General features: G+C 39.3%; 1 protein-coding gene and 1 pseudogene across 1 annotated transcript in view; both read right to left on the bottom strand.

Annotated features, from left to right (window-relative positions):
• Positions 1 to 21,194, bottom strand: part of COLEC12 (collectin subfamily member 12) — a 198,278-nt gene that overhangs the window by 120,414 nt on the left and 56,670 nt on the right. The window lies entirely within an intron of this gene.
• LOC144613959 (RNA-binding protein PNO1 pseudogene) lies at positions 7,873 to 8,645 on the bottom strand (annotated as a pseudogene).

The raw sequence follows: 21,194 nt of genomic DNA, 5'->3' as shown, positions 1-21,194 counted from the left end.
CTGTTTTCACTTGTTTATAATTGAGGTTGGCTGATGTGGTCCCTAATACAGGGACAGGGAAAGATGTGACCTAGAGACCTGTCTCTCTTCCTCAGGCGAGAATCATGCAGGTTGAGAGAGCTAAAGGGTTCATTTGGTTTCTTGTCCCTCTTGCCAATTGGGAAGGAAAAGAAAGTGATTTTGGAATGTGCTACAGATGGTCTTTCATAGCTGCCACTAAACTCAGTTTTAAGAACAACATCTTCTAGTGAGAGAAGAAATTACACAACAAATGTCCCTGATCATTTTTCTACATAGGGCAAAAGCCCAGTTATAAATTACATCAAGTACTTAAATCATGGCATGACCTACAAGTGACCTTTTGCCTTCTGTCAGTCCAGCCAGCCTGGTGACTCCCTCCAACCACTGTCACCATGGATGCTGCATTACAGCTGAGATGGAGGGTGCAAGGAGGTTTACTTACGTAACCCACAGGGCCGTCTCTGTCCCAGCCCTCCGCTCACATTAACACTAAGCAGTATATAATTTAGAAAAGGGGAAATGCGATCATAGCTTTTGCCCCCACACTGCTATGACATTCCAGGCTTTTATGTTCAGGAAGCTCCGTGTTGATCTTGGCGTCCCCATGGGTTAAAATCTTGTTTAAATGTTGCAGCCTTAGAATAGTCTTTGAGGTTTTTCTGTGTTGTTTTATAAAAGGCTTCTGCCTGATTATTTACAGATGCTGTCTCTGAGAAAGCTGAAAATAGTCTCACTACGAATGCTGAAGTTTGAACTCAGGCTTCCCTTACTATTTTATGGTGAACAGTTCAATAGCACTCACAGGTTGGGCTGGTCAACTGGCTTTTAAATGGGGTTTCTGTCAGTGTCTCCAGCATTGAGGTTTCTGTTGACTTGACCTCAGCCTGTCAAAGGAGTTATTCATATCTGTGCACTCATTCAACAAATATTTGCTGAGCCCTACTACGTGTCAGGTATTATGTTAGGGGCTGGAGACACAGGGGTGAAGACCAAGGCTCTGCCTTTGAAGAGCTCAGTCTAAGGAGAGGAAGTAAGTGTGATAAACGCTGTCACAAATGCTGCCCCTCACAGGGCACAGGGAAGGGAAGGTAAACAGGGAAGTCAGCTCAGTTACTCAATCTCTCTCCCACCTTCACCTGGCTCTGTTAGTCACAATAGACAAGGTAGGACAATCAGGTGTGGTTCCCTTGTCTCAGCTTTTCCCTTCTTCGTATCTGAATAAAGCCTCTGCCTCAGCGGGGCAGCAGGGGAGACATGTTCTGTAATATTTCAGATTAAGAGAGTCCCAATCTTGTTCTTCAAAATCTCTAGAGAAGAACTTGGTAGAACCTTCATAAATGTGTCCACAGCATTCACTAGCTTAGGCAGACAGTTCTTCAGTTTCCATAACTATAACCCTTGAGGTAAAGTCACTCTCTTCTGCACCAGGCATGGTGGAAAGACTGCCTCTGTGGAAGCATCTGCCCATAGAATCCCGCTGTGGCCTGCTCCTTTCCAGGCGAAGCAGTCCTGGCACCTCCCACCAGAGCTCGCTCAACTCCTCTCAGTGCTTTCAGTGTCGGGTCCTGGACTCACTCCAAACCCTCCTTATCCCTTCTCAATTACAAAACCCAGAACTGGGCCAGGAAAGGAGTGTGCTGGGCCAAAGACTTTTCCTTCCCAATTCCTGCAAATTCCTGAGAGTCTCCACAGGCTGGTTAAATGAATCTCTTTTTACAGGATAACCAGGGGAGACTCTGGGATGACAGCACTGGGGGAAGAGGTTGAGGAGAGTAAAATGCCGTTCTTACAGGTTTAATTAAGGACACATGGCCCCATGGGCATCAACATTACCACTGCTGGCACCATGAACTTCTCTCTGGAGCCATCAGGACATGTGGGTGAATATTGGAGAGGTGCTTTTGGATCAACAGTAGTGCCATAAATCATTGTTACTGAGTTAAAGACCTCTCCATGTGATTTACAACTTGCAGTAATAATGACCTGGTGAGTTTAAGAACTCACCACTCCATCTCTTATTCTAAAGTCTCTTCTTAAAGAAAAATGGACCAAATCTAAGCTGAGAGCAATAACATCACATCCCTTCTATAGCATTTTTTTTTATTTTCCAAAGTACTTTCCCACACGTAACTTCATCTAATTCTCACCATAGCCTTGTGCAGTGAATCTTAAATACACTAACTTACAGCTAAGGAAAGATAGGCAAAGAGGTGTTCTGTGACTTGCTCAAGATCACAGTATCACAGGAAGTATCAGAGGTTGGCCTGAAATTCAGGTTGGCCTCACCTGTCTCTTTTGTACTCTACTATTTGCAAAATATATCACAGCTTATATGGCAAATTTTCATATCTATTAACTTATTGGTCCTCAAAACATTCCTAGCATGCAAATAAGGAACTAGCAATAAGAAAAAAAAAAATGCAGAAAATAATTGTGAAAAATTCTGAAATGGATCAGAATGATTAATGGGTGTTATCAGCAGAAAACTAGGCATTGTGTGGTGCAGCCTTCCAGGTACCTGATTGTAACAACCTACTGATTATCTCATTAACGAGCGAATTAAATAAATCCTTGACACGTGTTCATTTGATATCTGAGAGTCATCATTTACCCTTTTAAAATAATCACCCTTTAACAATGGCTAACACTTCTTAAGCACTTACTAGAAGCCCTTACTAAGGGCTTTACATACACTGAATTCTCACAGCCATCAGAAGGCAGGCACTCATAATCTCCATTTTCTAGATGAGAAGATAGAGGTTTAGAAAGATTAGATAACTTGCTCAAGGTCCCAGAGTCAGTAAAAAAGGGAATCACTTCTCTCTGAGGCCACTGCTATTGATTTTTCCTTGGGGTCTACAGTATCTGGAACTAAATAATTAGGGCAGCAAGGGTCCTCAACAAGGGTGGGCATGTGAGTTCCTCTGGAGCAATTGTGCATGGTGGTCTGCAGTTCATGCACCATGAAGTTAAAGTCATTCTCATTCTGGTTGTTGGTCAACATCCTACTGATAGACAATTTCCAAAGTACTTTCCCACACGTAATGTGTACTCGATGTCACCTGTCTCTCACGCAGCATGAGTTGAGGGAAGGTAGTGTCCTGGATACAGCACTGGCCCCATAGTTAGAAGAGGTACATTCGTGGGGCGCCTGGGTGGCTCAGTCGGTTGAGCGTCCAACTTCAGCTCAGGTCATGATCTCGCAGCTCGTGAGTTCGAGCCCCACGTTGGGCTCTGTGCTGACAGCTCAGAGCCTGGAGCCTGTTTCAGATTCTGTGTCTCCCTCTCTCTCTGTCCCAACCCACTCACATTCTGTCTCTGTCTCTCTCAAAAATAAACATTAAATTAATTTGTATTCACAAATAGTGATATACTGGTTTTTATATGTGTGTGTGTCTTTGTGTGTGTATTACCATATTACATGTATCTAGAAAAAAAAATAAATAAATAAACATTAAAAAAATTAAAAAAAAAAAAAAAAAGAAGAGGTGCATTCCTGCCCTGGCTCAGCTACTGAAAAGCAGTGTCACCCTAGACAAGACACAATTTTTCTGGTTAGTCTAAAGTAATGAAGAGCAGATGGACAAGACGGTCAAGGAGAAAGACAAATTCAGTTATGCCCACAATGCTAACAAAGAAAACGTGCATGGAGTAACGTACGTGGGTCCCTGCCCTTTCAGTACTTAAATCTGGGCCTCAAGGGAGGGGAAAATCCTCATTTAAAAACTGGTAAAGAAGCAAGAATTGCAGGTCATCCAGTACACATAGGTGGAAGCGTTCTATATCTTGTCCCCATGGGCAGAACTGTCCTAGGTGATCCCCACAAGGCTGAGCCCTTTGGAAGCCTCTTCAGTGGATCTCTGGGGGTAACTCAGGGATGCAGCCCTCTTGGAAGAAAAGTGAAACTCTATGGCTGGGACTAACAAGACTGAGGCTTATCTATGTAATTACTAATCTCTAGAGGAAAAAGATCTTTTCTTATTCATCTTTGTGTCTGCCCAATGATTGACAAAGCTCATAACTAATCCTCAAATGTTCACTGAATATAACTGAAGATAAGCCCATAGCTAGTTAAATAATTAATACAACGAACATTTATTAGACATCTACCACATGCTTGGTATTATCCCAAAAGAAGGAGATGCCAAGCCCACCGTACCACGTTCATGTGGGACATGCTCCCTGGATTCCACTCTCCTCTCTGGCTGTCTTTGGGAGGTATTATTTTCTCCTTTCAAAGTTGTCTTTGGTGTTAAACTATTGTCTTTTAAAAGTGCACAATTCTACATGAACTGTTATCTGCCCTCATGGAGGGCCTACTTAATGACATTTTTCTGGGTCACCTGGGTGGCTCAGTTGGTTAAGCATCCGACTCTTGGTTTCAGCTCAAGTCATAATCTCACGGTTCATGAGTTTGAGCCCTGCATGGGTCTCTGTGCAATGACAGTGCAGAGCCTGCTTGGGCTTCTCTCTTCTTCTCTCTCTACCCCTTTCCCACTCATGCACATACTCTCTCTCTCTCAAAACAAATTAAAAACTTAAAAGAATAAAAAGTAATGACATTTTCCCAACAAATGCTGACTGAATGTTTGCCATGGGTTATGCCATGTTCTGTGTGCTAGATTAAAATGGAGAAAGTCTTTCCTCCCACAGAGTTTATGTTCATTTTAAGGTGAGACAATGGTGGGAGGAAACAGATGACGCTAAAAGAAAACTTTTTAAAAGGCATCCAAATTATAAAGAGAGAAGTAAAATTGTCTCTATTTGCAGATGAAATGATACCATACATAGAAAACCCTTGGGGTGCCTGGGTGACTCAGTCGGTTAAGTGTCCGACTTCAGCTCAGGTCGTGATCTCATCATGTTCACGAGTTTGAGCCCTGCGTCAGGCTCTGTGCTGACAGCTCAGAGCTTGGAGCCTGCTTCAGATTCTGTGTCTCCCTCTCTCTCTCTGCCCCTTCCCTGCTTGTGCTCTCTCTCTCTCTCAAAAATAAATAAACATTTAAAAAAATTTTTTTAAAAAGGAAAATCCTAAAGACCACACCAAAAAATGGTTTGGCTAGTCAACAAATTTAGTAGTTGCAGGATACAAAATCAATATACAAAATCAATATACAAAAATCAGTTGCATTTCTATATATTAACAATGAACTATCAGAAAAAAAATTAAGAAAAAAGTCCCATTTAAAATTGCATCAAAAAGAATAAAACAACCTGGGAATAAATCTAACCAAGGAGGTGAAAGACCTGTACACTGAAAACTGTAAGACATTTATGGAAAACTGAAGATGACACAAATAAATGGAAAGATATTTTGTGTTCATGGATTGAAAGAATATTGTTAAAATATCCATACTACCCAAAGCAATCTACAGAGCCCCTGCAAATTCCCATCAAAGTTCCAGTGGCATTTTCACAGAAACAAAGCAAACAATACTAAAATGTGTATGGAACCACAAAAGCCCGCTTGTCAAAGCAATCATCAGAAAGAACAAAGCTGGAGGCATCAGGCTCCCTGATTTCAAACTATGTCATGAAGTCATGGTGATCAAAATGTATGGTATTGGCATAAAAACACCCACACTGATCAGTGGAATAGATTAGAGGGCCTAGAAATAGGCCCACAATGATATGATCAATTAATTTATGACAAAGGAGCCAAGAATATACAATGGGAGAAGAATAGCCTCTTCAATAAATGGCCTTGGGAAAACTGACAGTCACATGCAAAAGAATGAAACTGAACCCCTATCTTAGACCATATACAAAGTCAACTCAAATTGGATTAAAGACTTGAACAGAAGACCTGAAACCATAAAACCCCTAGAAGAAAACACAGGGTATAAGCTCCTTGACATTGGTCTTAGCAATGATTTCCTGGATTTGACACTGAAAGCAAAGGCAGAAAAACAAAAATGAATACGTAGGACTACTTCAAACTAAAAAGCTTCTACAAGGCAAAGGAAATCACCAACAAAATAAAAAGGAAACTATGGAATGAAAGAAAATATTTTTAATTGGGTTATTTGGGTGTTTTGCTATTGAGTTGGATGAGTCCCTTGTGTATTTTGGATATTAGTCCTTTACTGGATGTATGGTTTGCAAACTTATACTAGGAAACCTTAAAAAATTGTTAGAAATCTTGTCTTGAGTTTCAAAAATAAAATAAATAACCTAAGCAATAAAAACTCACACTTTTTATATCTCTTCAGATCAAGTTAAATGATGGCAAAGAAGGTTGATTTTCATATGATTCTGTGGTAGTTCCCATTTTCAGAGAATACAGAAATCTGATCTTTTTGTTAAAAATAATTAAAAATAATTGGTTACTTCAAGTTACCCACTGAATAACTCCAGGTGGTCAGAACAGATGCCACGGATTGCTCAGCAATCTATTATCATGGCTAAAAAAGTGATTGATGAGAAATTATATCCAATTGATACATACAGACACATGTCTGTGGGAGCTCATTTAAAAGGAATTAAATAATGTATTATTCCCCTAATGAATCAGCATTGCATTTAATTAGGTAACTAAACACTGTATCTTTTTTTTTAGACCTAAATTAAAAATTATAAGCCAATATAATTTGGGAGAATAATAATTAAGACACCACACTATATATAATGGCTTTCCATTAAGATTTCATTAACTTAATGTTTTTCTCCCTTTGGATTAAATTACATCAGGCCAAAATGAACTTGCCCTAGAGCAAATTTTCTAAGGAATGAATGTAACATTTACTAGGAAAGACAAACACAGTAAAAGAATTATTTTTTTAGATATTTTTTAGCCAGATGGAAGGCTTTACTTTAAAAATGTAAAAGGTCATAAAAGCCCCCTTTTGGGGGGCAATCATAATTTTTTTAATAGGCCAAAGTGAATATTCTTAACATACAAATGTGACTTTTAATTCTTTAAAATGCAGTGGGGAGTAAGTTTTCCTTAACAGTAAGAAGGAAAATCCCTCTGAGATTATGAAGCCATAGAATTTGAGACTAAAATTTGCTCACATCAAGATGCTGTTAGTTAGCCATCTGCTTCATGTATGTGTTTTCTTAATGAAAGCATTTTGTCTCCCCACTAGTAAGGATGCAGATTTCAAAGTATTTACACTATTGTTAGAATAATGTGTGCCACATGAGACAACCTCTATACATGGCAGATTTGATAAACAACGCAAGCTATTTTCTTATGCAATTCATTACCAACACAAGCTAGCAGAGACTATGCACCAGAGTGAAACGGAAGGTAGGACTGTGTGATGGTAGATGTCAATTCGAATGTCTGATTTAGGCCAACGTGAATAATGAAATCTTAGTGAACAACCAAATAGGGAGGAAGCCCCACAATCTATGAGTGATTTCCCATCACCTTATCTATTGCATCTAGCACTCTTTACTCGCTAATCCTTATTGCCCTTATTTTCTTTAGTGAGATGATTCTTTTAATTATACTCCATAGACAAGAAATGTTTATCAATTCATAAAAGTTATACATTTATAAATAAATTTATGAATTCATAAAGGACTGTTTAAACAATAAGTTTTCCTCCAATAAGAGAATTATTAACTATGCATATCTTTTCTTTAAAATGAAGTGATAAATTATAAATAATGTATAAGTATAATAACGGTACTAAATTTAGATATGGAAATTAGCCTCAAAGCTGCTGGGTGTGAATAATCAAACCTTTCCTTTCTATTTATGCTTCTGGCTGAGAACGAAACAAGTGATGGAGACTTAAAGAAATGGAAAAAACCTTCACACGGTTTCTTGTGACCATGAGTGGAGGGCAAAGTCTTTTTCTCTAGAGTCCAAAGACAAGATAAAATGTCAGTGATTTGAAATCAGAATGGATCTGCTGCTCCGCTAACCATGGCTTGAGTATTGCCATAAACCTCTGATGGAGGATTCCCCAGTATGAGGTTGCAAATGGCAGTTCTTGCCATCTTGATATTTTGTAAAGAGCCAAGGATGTGAACCTTCACATCAGCCAAAATTATCCTTGTCCATGCCACACTCTCTGTGGTGAATTTGGGTGGTTCCTCCTTTGCCAGTGATTCTTCCTATTGCCCCACACAGGTGGTCTCCCTTTAGGGTCATCACATCTGTAATTTCAAAAGACTCTAGGAAAAGGTTACCCAACCTAATGAGGGCAAGTATGTCCTCCACCTGAAACCCAAGAGAAAGGCTTTCACAAAATCAGCTGCTTTTGTCAAAATACTAACGTCCTTGGTTTCTTTACAAGTCCTGATTCCACATTCCTGAATTTCAAGGTAAAGCGTATCTGAAGTCGCAAATGTTCTACAATAGGAGTAAATCTCTGCATCCGTTCTCTTTTAATGGCATGTATCTGTTAGCTGGGACTGGAATTTTCCTTGTCTCTTCTTTCCCACCTAGGAATCCACGGCTGGAGAGGGGTGGGAAACCGGGCCTCCCTGCGGCCGGGCCTCTGCCTGCCTTGTCCATGCAGCTGCTGTTTCCCTGGGCCCCTGGGCCATCCTGGCGGGTGACCTGGGTGAAGCTGTCCTCAGCCCTGGCGCTCTGTGCCTCCATCCTTGGAAGAATTTTTCCAATCCCAACCTGTGCTTCTGGCTTGAATGCGTGTGCGCTGCCCTTATTGCCCCTATTTTAATTCATAGCTCTTATCACTGCCTGGCATCACAGGTTTATTGTTTATTAGTTTATTTCCTGTCTCTCTCAGTAGAATGTAAACTGTCTCAGGGCTGGGTTCTGGTTTGCTCACTGCTGCATCCCCAGCTCCCGGAACAGGACCTGGCACATGGAAGTTATCAATAAATAAATCCTTTGGAGAACTACAGACTCTGTACCTAGATAACTTTGCTTATTAATTACCCCTATTTTAAAAACTTTTATTTTTCCACAGCTCTTTCCTAACTGCCTAATTACTTACTAGTGAATAAATTATTTATAGTGCATTTGAAAGATAATGTTCCCTTTCACTTACATGTTACATTTGAAGCTTACAGTGAATTAAAAATCTCTAAGGTTTTATTTGTACAAAACTGCTAAGAATATGAGAATAAATGGGCTAAGCTCAATTTATTAATCCAACTGAGTATATAAAAAGTAGAAATTTAAATTCTTTAATTTAAATTTAAAACTTCTTTAACTTAAAAAAATTTTTAAATAGTCGACTTTAAATTATTTTCAACCTACCTTCATATCACCACAAAAAACAATTACCGTACAGACACAAGTCCACCTGAAGATCTGAATATTCTAGGGGCACCTGGGTGGCTTATTTGGTTAAACATTCGACTTCAGCTCAGGTCATGATCTCATGATTCATGAGTTCAAGCCTTGCATCGGGCTCTGTGCTGACAGCTCGGAGCCTGGAGCCTGCTTCAGATTCTCTGTCTCTCTCTCTCTGCCCCTCCCCTCCTTGTGTTCTCTTTCTCAAAATAATAATAAACTAATAAAAATAATAAACATTAAAAAAAGAACTGAATATTCTTAAAAAGGGAAAACTTTTACTGTAAAGTCATCATCATGTGAAAGAATATTTTTAGGACCCAAAATGGAGAACAAGTAATAAAACTAGTTTTCCCAGGGGTGCCTGGGTGGCTCAGTTGGTTAAGGGTCTGACTCTTACTTTTGGCTCAGGTCATGATCTCAGGGTTGTGAGGTAGAGAAGCCCCAAGATGGGCTCTGTGCTGAGCATGGAGCCTGCTTGGGATTCTCTCTCTCCTCTGCCCCTCCTCCTCCCCTGCTCCTGTGTCCTCTCTCCCTCTGTCTTCCTCTCTCTCAAAAAAAAAAAAAAAAAAAAAAAAAAACCCAACCAAACCAAACAAACAAACACTAGTTTTCCTGACAAGTGTTTTGCTAACCAAAAGGACCAAAATTTTTAAAATACAGAATGATCCCCTGATGGTACCCTTCATCATCTTTCCATGTAAACGGTTGTCCACTTTGTATTTGAGTGGCAACATATAGGAACCATGATCACATCATGTGGCCTCTTACAGCTGGTCAATACATTTTACCTTGACTGGCTTACTATGTGGGATTTGCATTCAGCGCTTCGTTCTCTGCATCTTGTCTTATACTGAAGATTCTTCAGGACAAGAATCATGCCTTATTCACGCTTATTTCTTGAGGCACTTTGGAGAGTGCCTCGTACACACTTGGTGTTCAATAAAATCTTAATTGAGTGTCACACTTAATTGAGGTCACACTTAATGAGTGACCCATGGAATGTGGAGGAGGAAGGAGAGAATAAAGGACCACTGAGGTGTCTAGCTTGGGTAAATTGAGGAAAGTGGGAACTCATGAGGAGGAGTCTACTGGGAGCAAGCTAATGAGTTTGACTTTGGATGTGTTGAGTTTGAAGTGCTATTGTATCTCTGGGTTGGGGTATCCAGTGAGTAATTGGAAAAACTGGGCCACAGCTCAGGAAAAGTACCAGAGCGCCTTCTCTCACATTCATTGGTTCTTGGTTCCTTCCAACATACAGAGGGTTATGCTAGAAAAACAGCAGCAACAGTAGTAGTAGTGATGATGATGATACATGCTAACACTTAATGAACCATTGCCATGTACCAGGCATTATGCTAAGAGTTTATATACATGATTTTATCTAACTGTTACAGAAACCCAATGAGGTAGCTCTGGTATTATCTAGGGAGGTTAAATAGCTTGTCTGTTGTCACAAGCCTATACCTTAATTATTTTACAAAAATCCAAACAAACCCAAGAAACCTTGAAGAGTATATAAGGAGAGTACTGCCATCCTGAACTCTACATATCTTTTCTATTTGTTCCTCTACACGCAGGTCTGGAATTGTTTCCACAATGAACCTGGGCTTGATTATGACCATTCACTAACCTCATTCATTTATTAATTCATTTACTGACAAGTATTTATTCAGTTCCACATACTATGTTAAGTGCTTACACCTACATTAAAACAAGTACTAAAATAATGTTATCACTAACAATAAAAATAAAGGATATAACAGTAAAAGAAGCAACAGATGACATAGACATTCCTACTACAAAAGGAGCCTGGGTGTCCAAGAATTCACATTCAGCTCAGCTACTGCTAATCTGACTAGGAAACCTCATTTAGCTTGGCTGGGTCTCAGACTCCTTATATAGAAGCTAAGGGGGAGTTCTGCTGTATTGCCAGTGTGAGGATACAAATTCTTTCCGAACCATTTGATATATTAGAAAACAATTTGAGCATAACATGAATTTCACTTTGTTGCTAATGCAAAATTTCTTCTGTGACAAACACTAAGTGAATGCAGAAAACATCATCCAGCTGAATTGAGCCATGTGGGAATACACAAAATGCGCAGTGTGTGTGCGTGCCTCCCCCCGCCCCCCCCCACACACACATTTTAAACACCACCCAGCTACCTCGGTTCACTGTGTGTTGTGAGCCATTCCCATCCACATCTGGTGTTAGAACTTTCTATCTGATATCAGATAACCTTCCTTCCACCCTTTCACAAAACTCACAAGCAACAACCCTTTCAGTATCTACCTCCTCAAACAAACTTTTCAACATAAAGTGCCACATTTACCATAGTATTTACATGCTTCTTAACGTGTTTCTTTAATGTGTATAAAACTGTGCTAATCTTTTTACAGAATCTTATCTTTTTTAAAAAACATATGTCACTGGTGAAGTCTTTGAGTGTTGTGTCCTGTGCCCCTTACCCTACGTTTCCCATTAGCCTGTGGTTTTTATCACATGATTTTGCATAGTGCAGTGGTTTTTAGGAAGGCAATATGCTGCATGATAGCAGAACTGACTGTACTCGGATCATGCTCAAATTTAACGTTCAGTTCTGCAAAACTTCACTATGTCATTCTAGATTGAAGGTTTACCTTTGATAGTCCTTTAAACAAATCTTAACATGTGGAATCACATCAACAGGAGGCTGAAAATAAAAAGAATTTAAGTATGAACTTGCTTTTTCCCCCCTATAAGGGAAAAAAGGACCAAGTCATACCATTTAAATGACCACACATTTGCTGTCCATTTTGCTACTCCCTCAGGAAAAGCACCTACTTCCTTGCATTTGAAAATTCAGCACTTTAGAAAGGCTGGCCCTTGGTTTCCTAGACAATCAAGGATGCTTGGGGCTTCACTTAAGGTAGGACTGGTATGGGCCCAAGAAACTTAATATAGTCAGAAGATTACTGGCGTGTGGCTGCCAGTTTTTTCTCTGAGACTCCTATGGCAACTGAACAGTTGGCTTCTTACAAGATTCTGGCATCCCGAGGAGGCCCTGAAGTCAAGTTATTGCTTAGCCCAGAAGCCAATCAGCTCTAGGAGTCACCACTTGTGGAAGACAACACAAGGTTTTAGAGGCCGGTCCTGATCATCACCTCCTAAATCTAGGTCTGCTCTGTTTCTTAAAAGGCTGGAGAAGAGATCTGCTGTGGCAGGTGGTAATCTTCTGAATATAATCATGGGAAAAAAGAGAAGAAAGAAGGAAGTTTAGGGGCGCCTGGGTGATTCAGTCGGTTGAGCGTCCAACTTCAGCTCAGGTCATGATCTCACAGTTTGTGGGTTCGAGCCCCGCATTGGGCTCTGTGCTGACAGCACACAGCCTGGAACCTGCTTCAGATTCTACGTCTCCCTCTCTCTCTGTTCCTCACCCGCTTGTGCTGTCTCTCTCTCTCCCTCTCAAAAATAAATAAACATTAAAAAAATTGTTTTAAAAAGAAGGAAGGTTAAGTACCCTGCAAGATTGTCTATAAAAATCAAACCCATATCCCAAGAGGGAGTCATTACACAATCATAGGATGCCATCTTGTTACTACTAATAATATAACACTACTGAACTATTATCCATATATCATTAAGCCATTCTTACTGATTGGGAAAAAGGAACAGGAATTATTAGAATACATGCTTTCCACTGATGATGGAAAACTGTGAAAGAACATGCCAACCACTGAAAAGTGGTTCAAAGCATCATCTGAAAATGGAAGAAATAAGGGAAGATACACAGTGCTTAAAACTGAAGATGTTTTAAAAATACATAAACTGATAATGGTTGATAATGACCCAGAGAGATAAATGTGGTACATGGTATTTCCATGACAAATCTCCATAATTGGGGGTGACTTGCTTTCACAACCAAACTTGCACTAGGTTTCTATCACCTATGTTTCTATATTGTCTGAGCAGCCACATCTAGCTTATTCTTCCTCCACAAGGCCTCTCCCGGCCACTCTTCCTCACTGTCCTGATCAGCTCAGGCTGCCACCATCTCATGCCAAGTGGGATGCAATGGTTGTCAAACTCAAACCCCTATCTGAGATACCTCCTCTCTTACCACTTCCCTACTCACACAGCCATCAAAATTATCTTCCCAAAATTCATATTTGAAGCTTACTTTCTCTTCTGCAATCACACAATGGCTACCTTTTCCTTACAGAAGTCTTTGGATGGGTTTTAGTGCAAACATCATCTCCATTGCACCCCACTGTTCTGGTCTAAACTATCTTTTTCTGCTTCATCTCCCATCCTGGCCATCCCTACATCCCCCAGTTGAGCCAAAACACTTGCCATTCACAGAAGTGTCCTACATGGCCCCTGCTCCAGGCCAATGCTCAGCCTAGGTTGACTAGCAGCTTTCTGGTGTTATTTAGTACTTATTCCTGATACTGTAATTCTCTTCACTTACACTTCCCTAGCTGGATTCTGAATTTGTTAAAGATTTTAGCACCCAGCACACTCTCTTGCACATAATGAACACTATTAATATTCACTAAATGTAATTAGGCTTAACTTATAAAAGAGAAAGGATGAGAAGTTAAATTCATAGAAATATATGGCTGACATATATCTGAAGTCTCTTTTTATACATAGCTTTTTCCTGAATGCTCTGAGGTAGACAAAGCATTCAGAATTTTGCCTGCTCAATAAGAATCCTGGATATCTAAAATCTGAATATTGCATTATACTGAATAGCCTTCTACACATAAGTTGAAGACACTTATTTGTTCTCAAAACACAACAAGTGTCCAAATATAATGACTATTATTTTGATGGGTTAGGCTAAAGAATTTCCTGGAACTTTGCACTCTTGTTTCTGATAACACACAACAGAAATCTGGACTGAAATCTAGACTCTTCATCTTCTGTTCACAGCAACTGTCCACAAAAGACTCTGATTGTGTTTCTGGCAGTCAGATATTCTTAATAACTGTTCACCTTTCCCCTCTGGTCTTCCATGTGTCTGTGTCGTCTCTGGAGAGAATTTAAGTCAGAATCCGTGACTAATGTGCATAGTATGTCAGCCAGACTATTGCTACGAAATAAGCTCCAGCTAGCTAGTCATCAACTCTTTGTTGCTTCTTGGTCAAGTTACTAGACTGCATGAAAAAACACTACTTAGTGATTAAAATACTGCTCAAATAGGCCCTGCTCTGCCACAGGACTAACTAGACAAAGGGGTCTTTCTCAGCTAGAGATCTGTTTATTTTACAGGTAACAAAGGAAAAAAGAAAGGGTGGCTTTCAGGAATTTAGATGTGGGACTCTACAATGTAAATGTAGTTTGGTACACACATCTCATAGATCTCTTCTGTGTTCAACTGGGATTTTCAGGCCTTACTTCCAGTTTATCTGTGAGTCACCTGAATCAAAAGTCACAACCAGAGGTAGCCATCACAAGGAAGCATGTAGATTTCCTCTAAAGAGCCATAGAAGAGTTTTATATTGTTCTTTGATGATCTTACATGTGTTCATCTTTCCTTCACAACCAGACTACATGTTTCCTGAGGCCAGGTTCCATGTTTTATGTTTTGTTTGTATTCCTCACATGGCCGACAGAGTCGCCAGTGTTGAAATATATACCACAAGCTCATTAAATATCTTCAATTAATTGATTTTGCTATAGAAAGTAGCACACTACTTGTGTCTTTCAGAGATTTCTAACTCATGACTAGAAATAACCACATATTTATATGATCCAGCAGCTTCTGAGGTGAAAAGCATTCCCTGAGTAGAATAAAATTGAAGATGGAGGGGGTGGGGGGCAGTGGAGGAAGGGAGTCAGCAGTCACTGAGGAGAAATTACAAAAATTACAGTAGGCTGTCTTGGCCCAAACCAGGGACTCTCTAACCAGGACTCTATATTTTCAGAGAACAGCTCCATTAAATATTGATGATTGGACTCTGAAAGCCCTAGAATTAAATTCCAATCCTGTTTTAATTTTATGGGCTATGCAACATAAAGACCGAGGAAGAACATCTGGGCCACTGGGCCACATGCACATGTTCACAGCTGGAAGAGATCATAGATGACCCAAGTTAAATTAGCTTCAGGGTGGCCACCTGCACCACATTTTTATTTCTCTCAAATTCTTTCCCCTGCCCATTTTGACCTGTCCCATGACTCTCCACTTAAACCGAATTTTTTTTTAAAGTCTATTTCCGTAGTCTCTTTTCCCTCATACTCTCGAGTTGGTTTTCATTGCATTGGTGGTGTATGTGCACACACATGGAATGAGGCACTTGCATCATTTGCTCAGTTGATAGCTGGTTGAGTTATCTTTCTTTAGTATATTCCTAAGTACAATTAGAAAGGACAGGAAATGACTCCAGGGCTAAAAGTTTTATTCTGATTTGGGTAAGTGGTTTGAGTCAACCCAGATGGTGATACTTCATGTCACAGCATGTGACTGAAAAGAAAAGTCTTTGGAGAAATAATAGGAATGACAAGAGCTTGCATTTACTGAGCCCTTACCAGATGCCAGGCACTTTCTCCTAAGCTCTTTTGCATCTATTAATTCACTTAATGGACTATTTGAGCTACAAAAATGGGTTTTAAAACAAGTCTACAATATTTCTCTACCAACTAATAAAATAGACTAAGGAAAGTAGAATTTAAAGCTTTGACCTGTCATCCCAAAGCACACATATTTCTGAAGAAATATAATTTTTAGAAATTTATAGTCTACGTACACATGGTACATGTATATAGTTGAGTATAATTCAGCTTTGAACTCTGGGATATATTTTGAGTTTAACTTTTAAAAAATGATAAAAGGGGTAAGATGACATATGTGCTAGATTGCAAAGTAAAAGCCATATTCTTAAATGAATGTAAAAAAGAAATTAATTTGGCCATAGAGATACTGTTGGATCTAGAAAAGTAGACATGAGTGATTTCAGATGTTGTACTCAGAATGCCAGCATAAACCTTACTCTCTTACAACCCGGGCTGACAAATAAATTAATAACTTACTTTTCCTAACTCCTTTCTTCCAAGTTGATAGCTTAGCCTCAAATATAAAATTGTACTATATCATGGAGCTAAAATTCATTCTAAATTTTAATATACTCAATATTTCTGCCAACTATTATTTTTAAACACATTAAAATCTTAAGTGAACATATGTCATTTTATTTGCAATACTTTAAAAATTTACACATCAAGTTTAGCTGCACTTTATAAAAAAAGAAGAGATACAATGCAAGATCAAAAACTCTCATTCCACAAAATCTCAAGCACCCCACATCTACAAACTTTCACTGAATCTCTCTGAATAGTCACAGAAAGAACAGAAGAAAGAACAGACTAGAAGTCTGGGGGCAAGGCCATAATTATGGGAAGTTAAAGAAGCAGCTGGCAGGAAAGAATAATAAATAAAGGAAGCAGGACTTATAATTTTGGATAGGAACTGGCTGTTCCTATTAACATGCCTCAGCTATCTGGGAAACTTTTTCCAGAATTAACTCAAACTTCTCTACCTTCCTCTGACAGTGCCCTTGCTCTGAGAAATCAAGGGCATCTCCTCATTCTTTGTAAATACCTCCACAATGGCACATTCTTTACTGTTTTATAATTATTTGTTTCCATGTCTGCCTTTTCCTCAAAACCATGAACTTAAAAAAGAGATTTTTTTTTGTTTCCTTCATAGGCACTGTCCGTATGCCTATACCAACCAAAATAGTAGCTCATCTGAAGATGAGCTTAATAGTATTTGTTGCATAAATGAATGAATGAATGAATGAATGAACGAACAAGCAAATGGAAAGAGGTAATTAGGCTGGCAAGGGAGAGAAAACCTAGAACACAAAGAATACCCTCACAGCCCCAACAATTCAAATTTTCTGAACCTCATGGTTTCCAGAAGTATGAAGTTTTTTCATTTTTCCAACTTTCTCTCTCTCTCTCTCTACCTACCTAACAATGTGTATCGAGATATAATTCACATGCCATCTATTTGGAGAATAGCACATGCAGTAATAATAATTAGGAAATACTGCTAATACCTTACATTTAAATAGAGTTTTACATAAAAGCATTTTCAATATGTTAATGCACTGGATTCTCCCAACATTTCTTAAGCACCCGACTTCGGCTAAGGTCATGCTCTCTCAGTTCATAAGTTCGAGCCCCACATCTGGCTCTGTGCTGACAGCTCACAGCCTGGAGCCTGCTTTGGATTCTGTCTGTCTGTCTGTCTCTGCCCCTCCCTTGCTTGTGCTCTCTCTCAAAAATAAATAAATAAACATTAAAAAAAATTTAAAAAAAACAGACAAGCATATCAAAACTACCATGTGATACAGTGAATGCCATAATAAAAGAATGTAAAGTCTCTCTCAGCATTATCATTCTGATTTCCTTTACCATTTCTTTCTCTTAAAATGAAGTTCTGGAATCTAATAACAAAATATTGCTTCTGATGACCATAATTAGGAAATAGGAAGTGTTACACACAGGGATTTTGAGCCTGTGAGCCAGTGCTGTTCTCCTCAATGCTGGGGATGTCTAAGGAGTCAGTCAGACAATGATGCAAAGAATGAAGAAGAGGTTACCAAGTGTGAAATGTAGGCTGGCATTTCCCTTCCTTCATATTCATACTGTGGCTCTCTGATTTTCCATCACCACAATATTTCCTATAGAGATGGATTATAAAATTCAAGTCTTCGATTGTGACATCTACATAGAGGGCATTTGAATATTTGTCTGCAGCCATGACTTCTCTCCTGAGTTCAGTGGATGGATCCACCTCTTTGTGGATACTTCTACTTTAAAATCTTACCGTGACCTCACGTTGTTTACCTCAAATCAGGTAACAGCAACAGATTACATCACAAGTGTTCCTGATTCCAATCTTTCCTTTCTTTTAACCCATTTTATACACTAGCATATACAAATGCTCCTAAAACAGAGGTTTGTAGTATGCCTTCCACTACGTGACAGCATCCAAACTTTCTAAGCTGATCTGCAATGACCTCCTACTCTCACTCATGGCAGGTTACCGACATACTGGATTGGAGCAGAGGCAGAAGCTTGCCTCTGGCACTTGATTGCCATGACCTTGGGCAAATAGCTGAGCCTGCTAGGACTGAGTAAAAATCCCATGCCAATGTACAGCCCCAGGAGTAAGAAAGGCTTACTTCCTAGGTTTTCTATGTTCCTGCCCTTTGTTCTTTGCATATCCTGCCTCTCCAAAGTGAGTTCAAGTATCACCTTGCTTGTGAAACTTTCTTCAAGTACTCTGGCCCAGAATGACTTCTGCTTTTTCCAAACTCCCAGGACCTTTACTTCCAGCTCTTTTCATAATCCTAGAGCCATCTCTTGGAAATCTAGAAGTCACTGTCAAGAGTTCATTTGGTCCAGTCACTTGCTGGCTGGAGAGTTACCTCTTTTTACTGATCACCCGAGGCTGTCTCATATACAATCCATAGTGTTCACTAATTTTCTATATGTGTGTTAACATGGAATATATATATATATATATATATATATATATATATATATATAGTATGAAAAATATGTATTCTGTACATGCATATCTCTTTCCAACTAACGCATGAACTCTCCAAGAACAAGTACTTCTCTAATATTTCCCACAGCACCTAAAACAACGTATGTACTTGAGTACTGAACTGACTTTTAAGTATCTTCAGATTGGAGTTAAATTATTGGTCAAAATCTCCAAATCTGGAAAAATGGATGCATTAATTTTTCATGGCTGAAAGAAACCATGGGTCAAACCTGGAAGAAACTCAGTTAGCTTGTATCTCACTTTCATGTCTTTCAGTTAGTAAAATAAAACCATTCCTTTTATTTAAATATCCTCTTGGGCCTTCTATTGAAATGGTGGTTAAGAACAGTTGGCTCTGGAAGTGTGGCTGTCCTCAGGTTTTCATGGGAATGTGCATCTGTTGTCGAACCCTGAGGTACTCTTGGTTCCCAATATGTGCCTGTGTGCCCTTAATGGTGCTTAATGGTGCAGGGTGAGGGGAAGGGGAACCACTGGAAATGAATCATGGAGGCTGGAGCATAAGAATAAGGGTTAGATTATGATGGGAAAGAGAAAGCAAAGAAAGGAACATGCTCCAAACTTTTGTTCAAACATCCTTATCAGAAACAAAGTAATGAGAAAATGTCCTTCAGTATATTTATTTTATATATGTGTGTGTGTGTATATAGGCGTGTATATAGGTATACACACACACATATATATACATATATATGTGTATATATACACACCAACTATGTCCATATTAAATAGTACTATAGTTTAAATGTCCTTTTCTTTTGTCAAATAAAAATCAACCATGTTCATACTGCACTTTGTAGATCACTGGTATAAAGTCTAGACTCCATAGCTAAGAGCTGGTCCAGTGCAAAGGCTACGGTGGGTGAAAATGCTGACATAATTGAAACAACATGCCATGTGCACAGCTAATAAAGCCATGCTCCCACTTCAGCTTCAACGGTCCTGCTAGAACACCCTCTGTGCAAAGAGCCTCAGGACTGCCCTGGCCCACACCCACTTCACCTCCAGCCATCCCACCAGGGCAGCCTCAGCACAGTGTACCCCAGGACCCCCAGCCCACACCAGCCATAGCCCCAACCAGCCAGCCAAATTCACCAAGTACACATGGTCTACATAAGGGACAACCATCCACAAGACCATTCCTTCAAGTTTAGAAGTAGCTGTTCAGCCTAAATCATAGAAACAAACACAGAAGGTCAGGTAAAAGAGGGAGACAGAGGAATATACTCCAAAATAAAGAGTAAGACAAAACCTCAGAAAAAGAACTAAATGAAACAGAGATAAGCAATACACCTGACAAAGAGTTTAAAGTAATGATTGTAAAGATGCTTAGCAGGCTGAGGCACTTAGGTGGCTCAGCCCAGCATCAGGCTCTATGCTGAATGTGGAGCCTGCTTAGGATTCTCTCTCCCTCTCTCTGCCCTTCTTGCCCCACTCATGTGCTCTCTCTCTCTTTCTAATATAAAAACTAATAATAATAAAAAAAGATGCTCACCAGGCTGGAGAGGAGAGTGGAAGAAATCAGCGAGAACTTCAGCAAAGAGATAGAAAATATAAAAAATATAATAACAAAGCCATGCAGATAGAACCCTGAGCCCATATTTACACTGCAGTGCAAACATAAAACATCAGAAGTAGTCTTGATATGAAATTAATTTATTTTTGAGACATGATATTCCCAGAAGTGGCTTATAGTCCTGACACTCTCAACTCTTTCTGAAGCAATATATATATGTTTTGCTTCTTCGTGTTGTTTTGTTTTGTTTGGTAGAGGGGAAGCAGGAGATCGGATAGAACAGGGAAAGATAAAGTTAAAATACAAGTACAGGTATGAAAAACAAAACTATTTTTCTCCCATGTGAAAACAACTTAAAAATTTTTTTTAATGTTTATTTACTTTTGAGAGAGAGAGAGGCAGGACGCAAGCAGGGGAGGGCAGAGGGAGAGGGAGACACAGAATCTGAAGCAGGCTCTAGGCTCTGAGCTGTCTGCACAGAGCCTGATGTGGGGCTCGAACTCACAAACCATGAGATCATGACCTGAGCCGAAGTCGGACGCTTAACTGACTAAGCCAACCAGGCACCCCTGGAAATAACTTTTATTTTAAAAATTATATATCTCTATATAAATGAGATATACATATGATATTTCCATATTGCCTTAAAGCAAGAAATTTAGCATTGTCAGGAACAATATCCTGAAAGCATCTCACCAGGTCTCATACTCACAATAAATGCAATTCTCCAAGCTGTCTGCAAGATCTGACAGAAGGGAACATGTACAACACTTTTCTGGATCTAGGCAATACTTACTCCTTGATTTGTTATGTTTTGTTTTTATTTTGTCCATTTAAGCTACTTTTACTCATTAAGATACTTTTT

The sequence above is a fragment of the Panthera onca genome, chromosome D3, assembly GCF_046562875.1.
Source record: "Panthera onca isolate mPanOnc1 chromosome D3, mPanOnc1 haplotype 2, whole genome shotgun sequence".
Taxonomy (NCBI): Eukaryota; Metazoa; Chordata; class Mammalia; order Carnivora; family Felidae; genus Panthera; species Panthera onca.
Note: the sequence above shows the minus strand (reverse complement) of the source record. Positions and strands in the feature narration are given on the sequence as shown.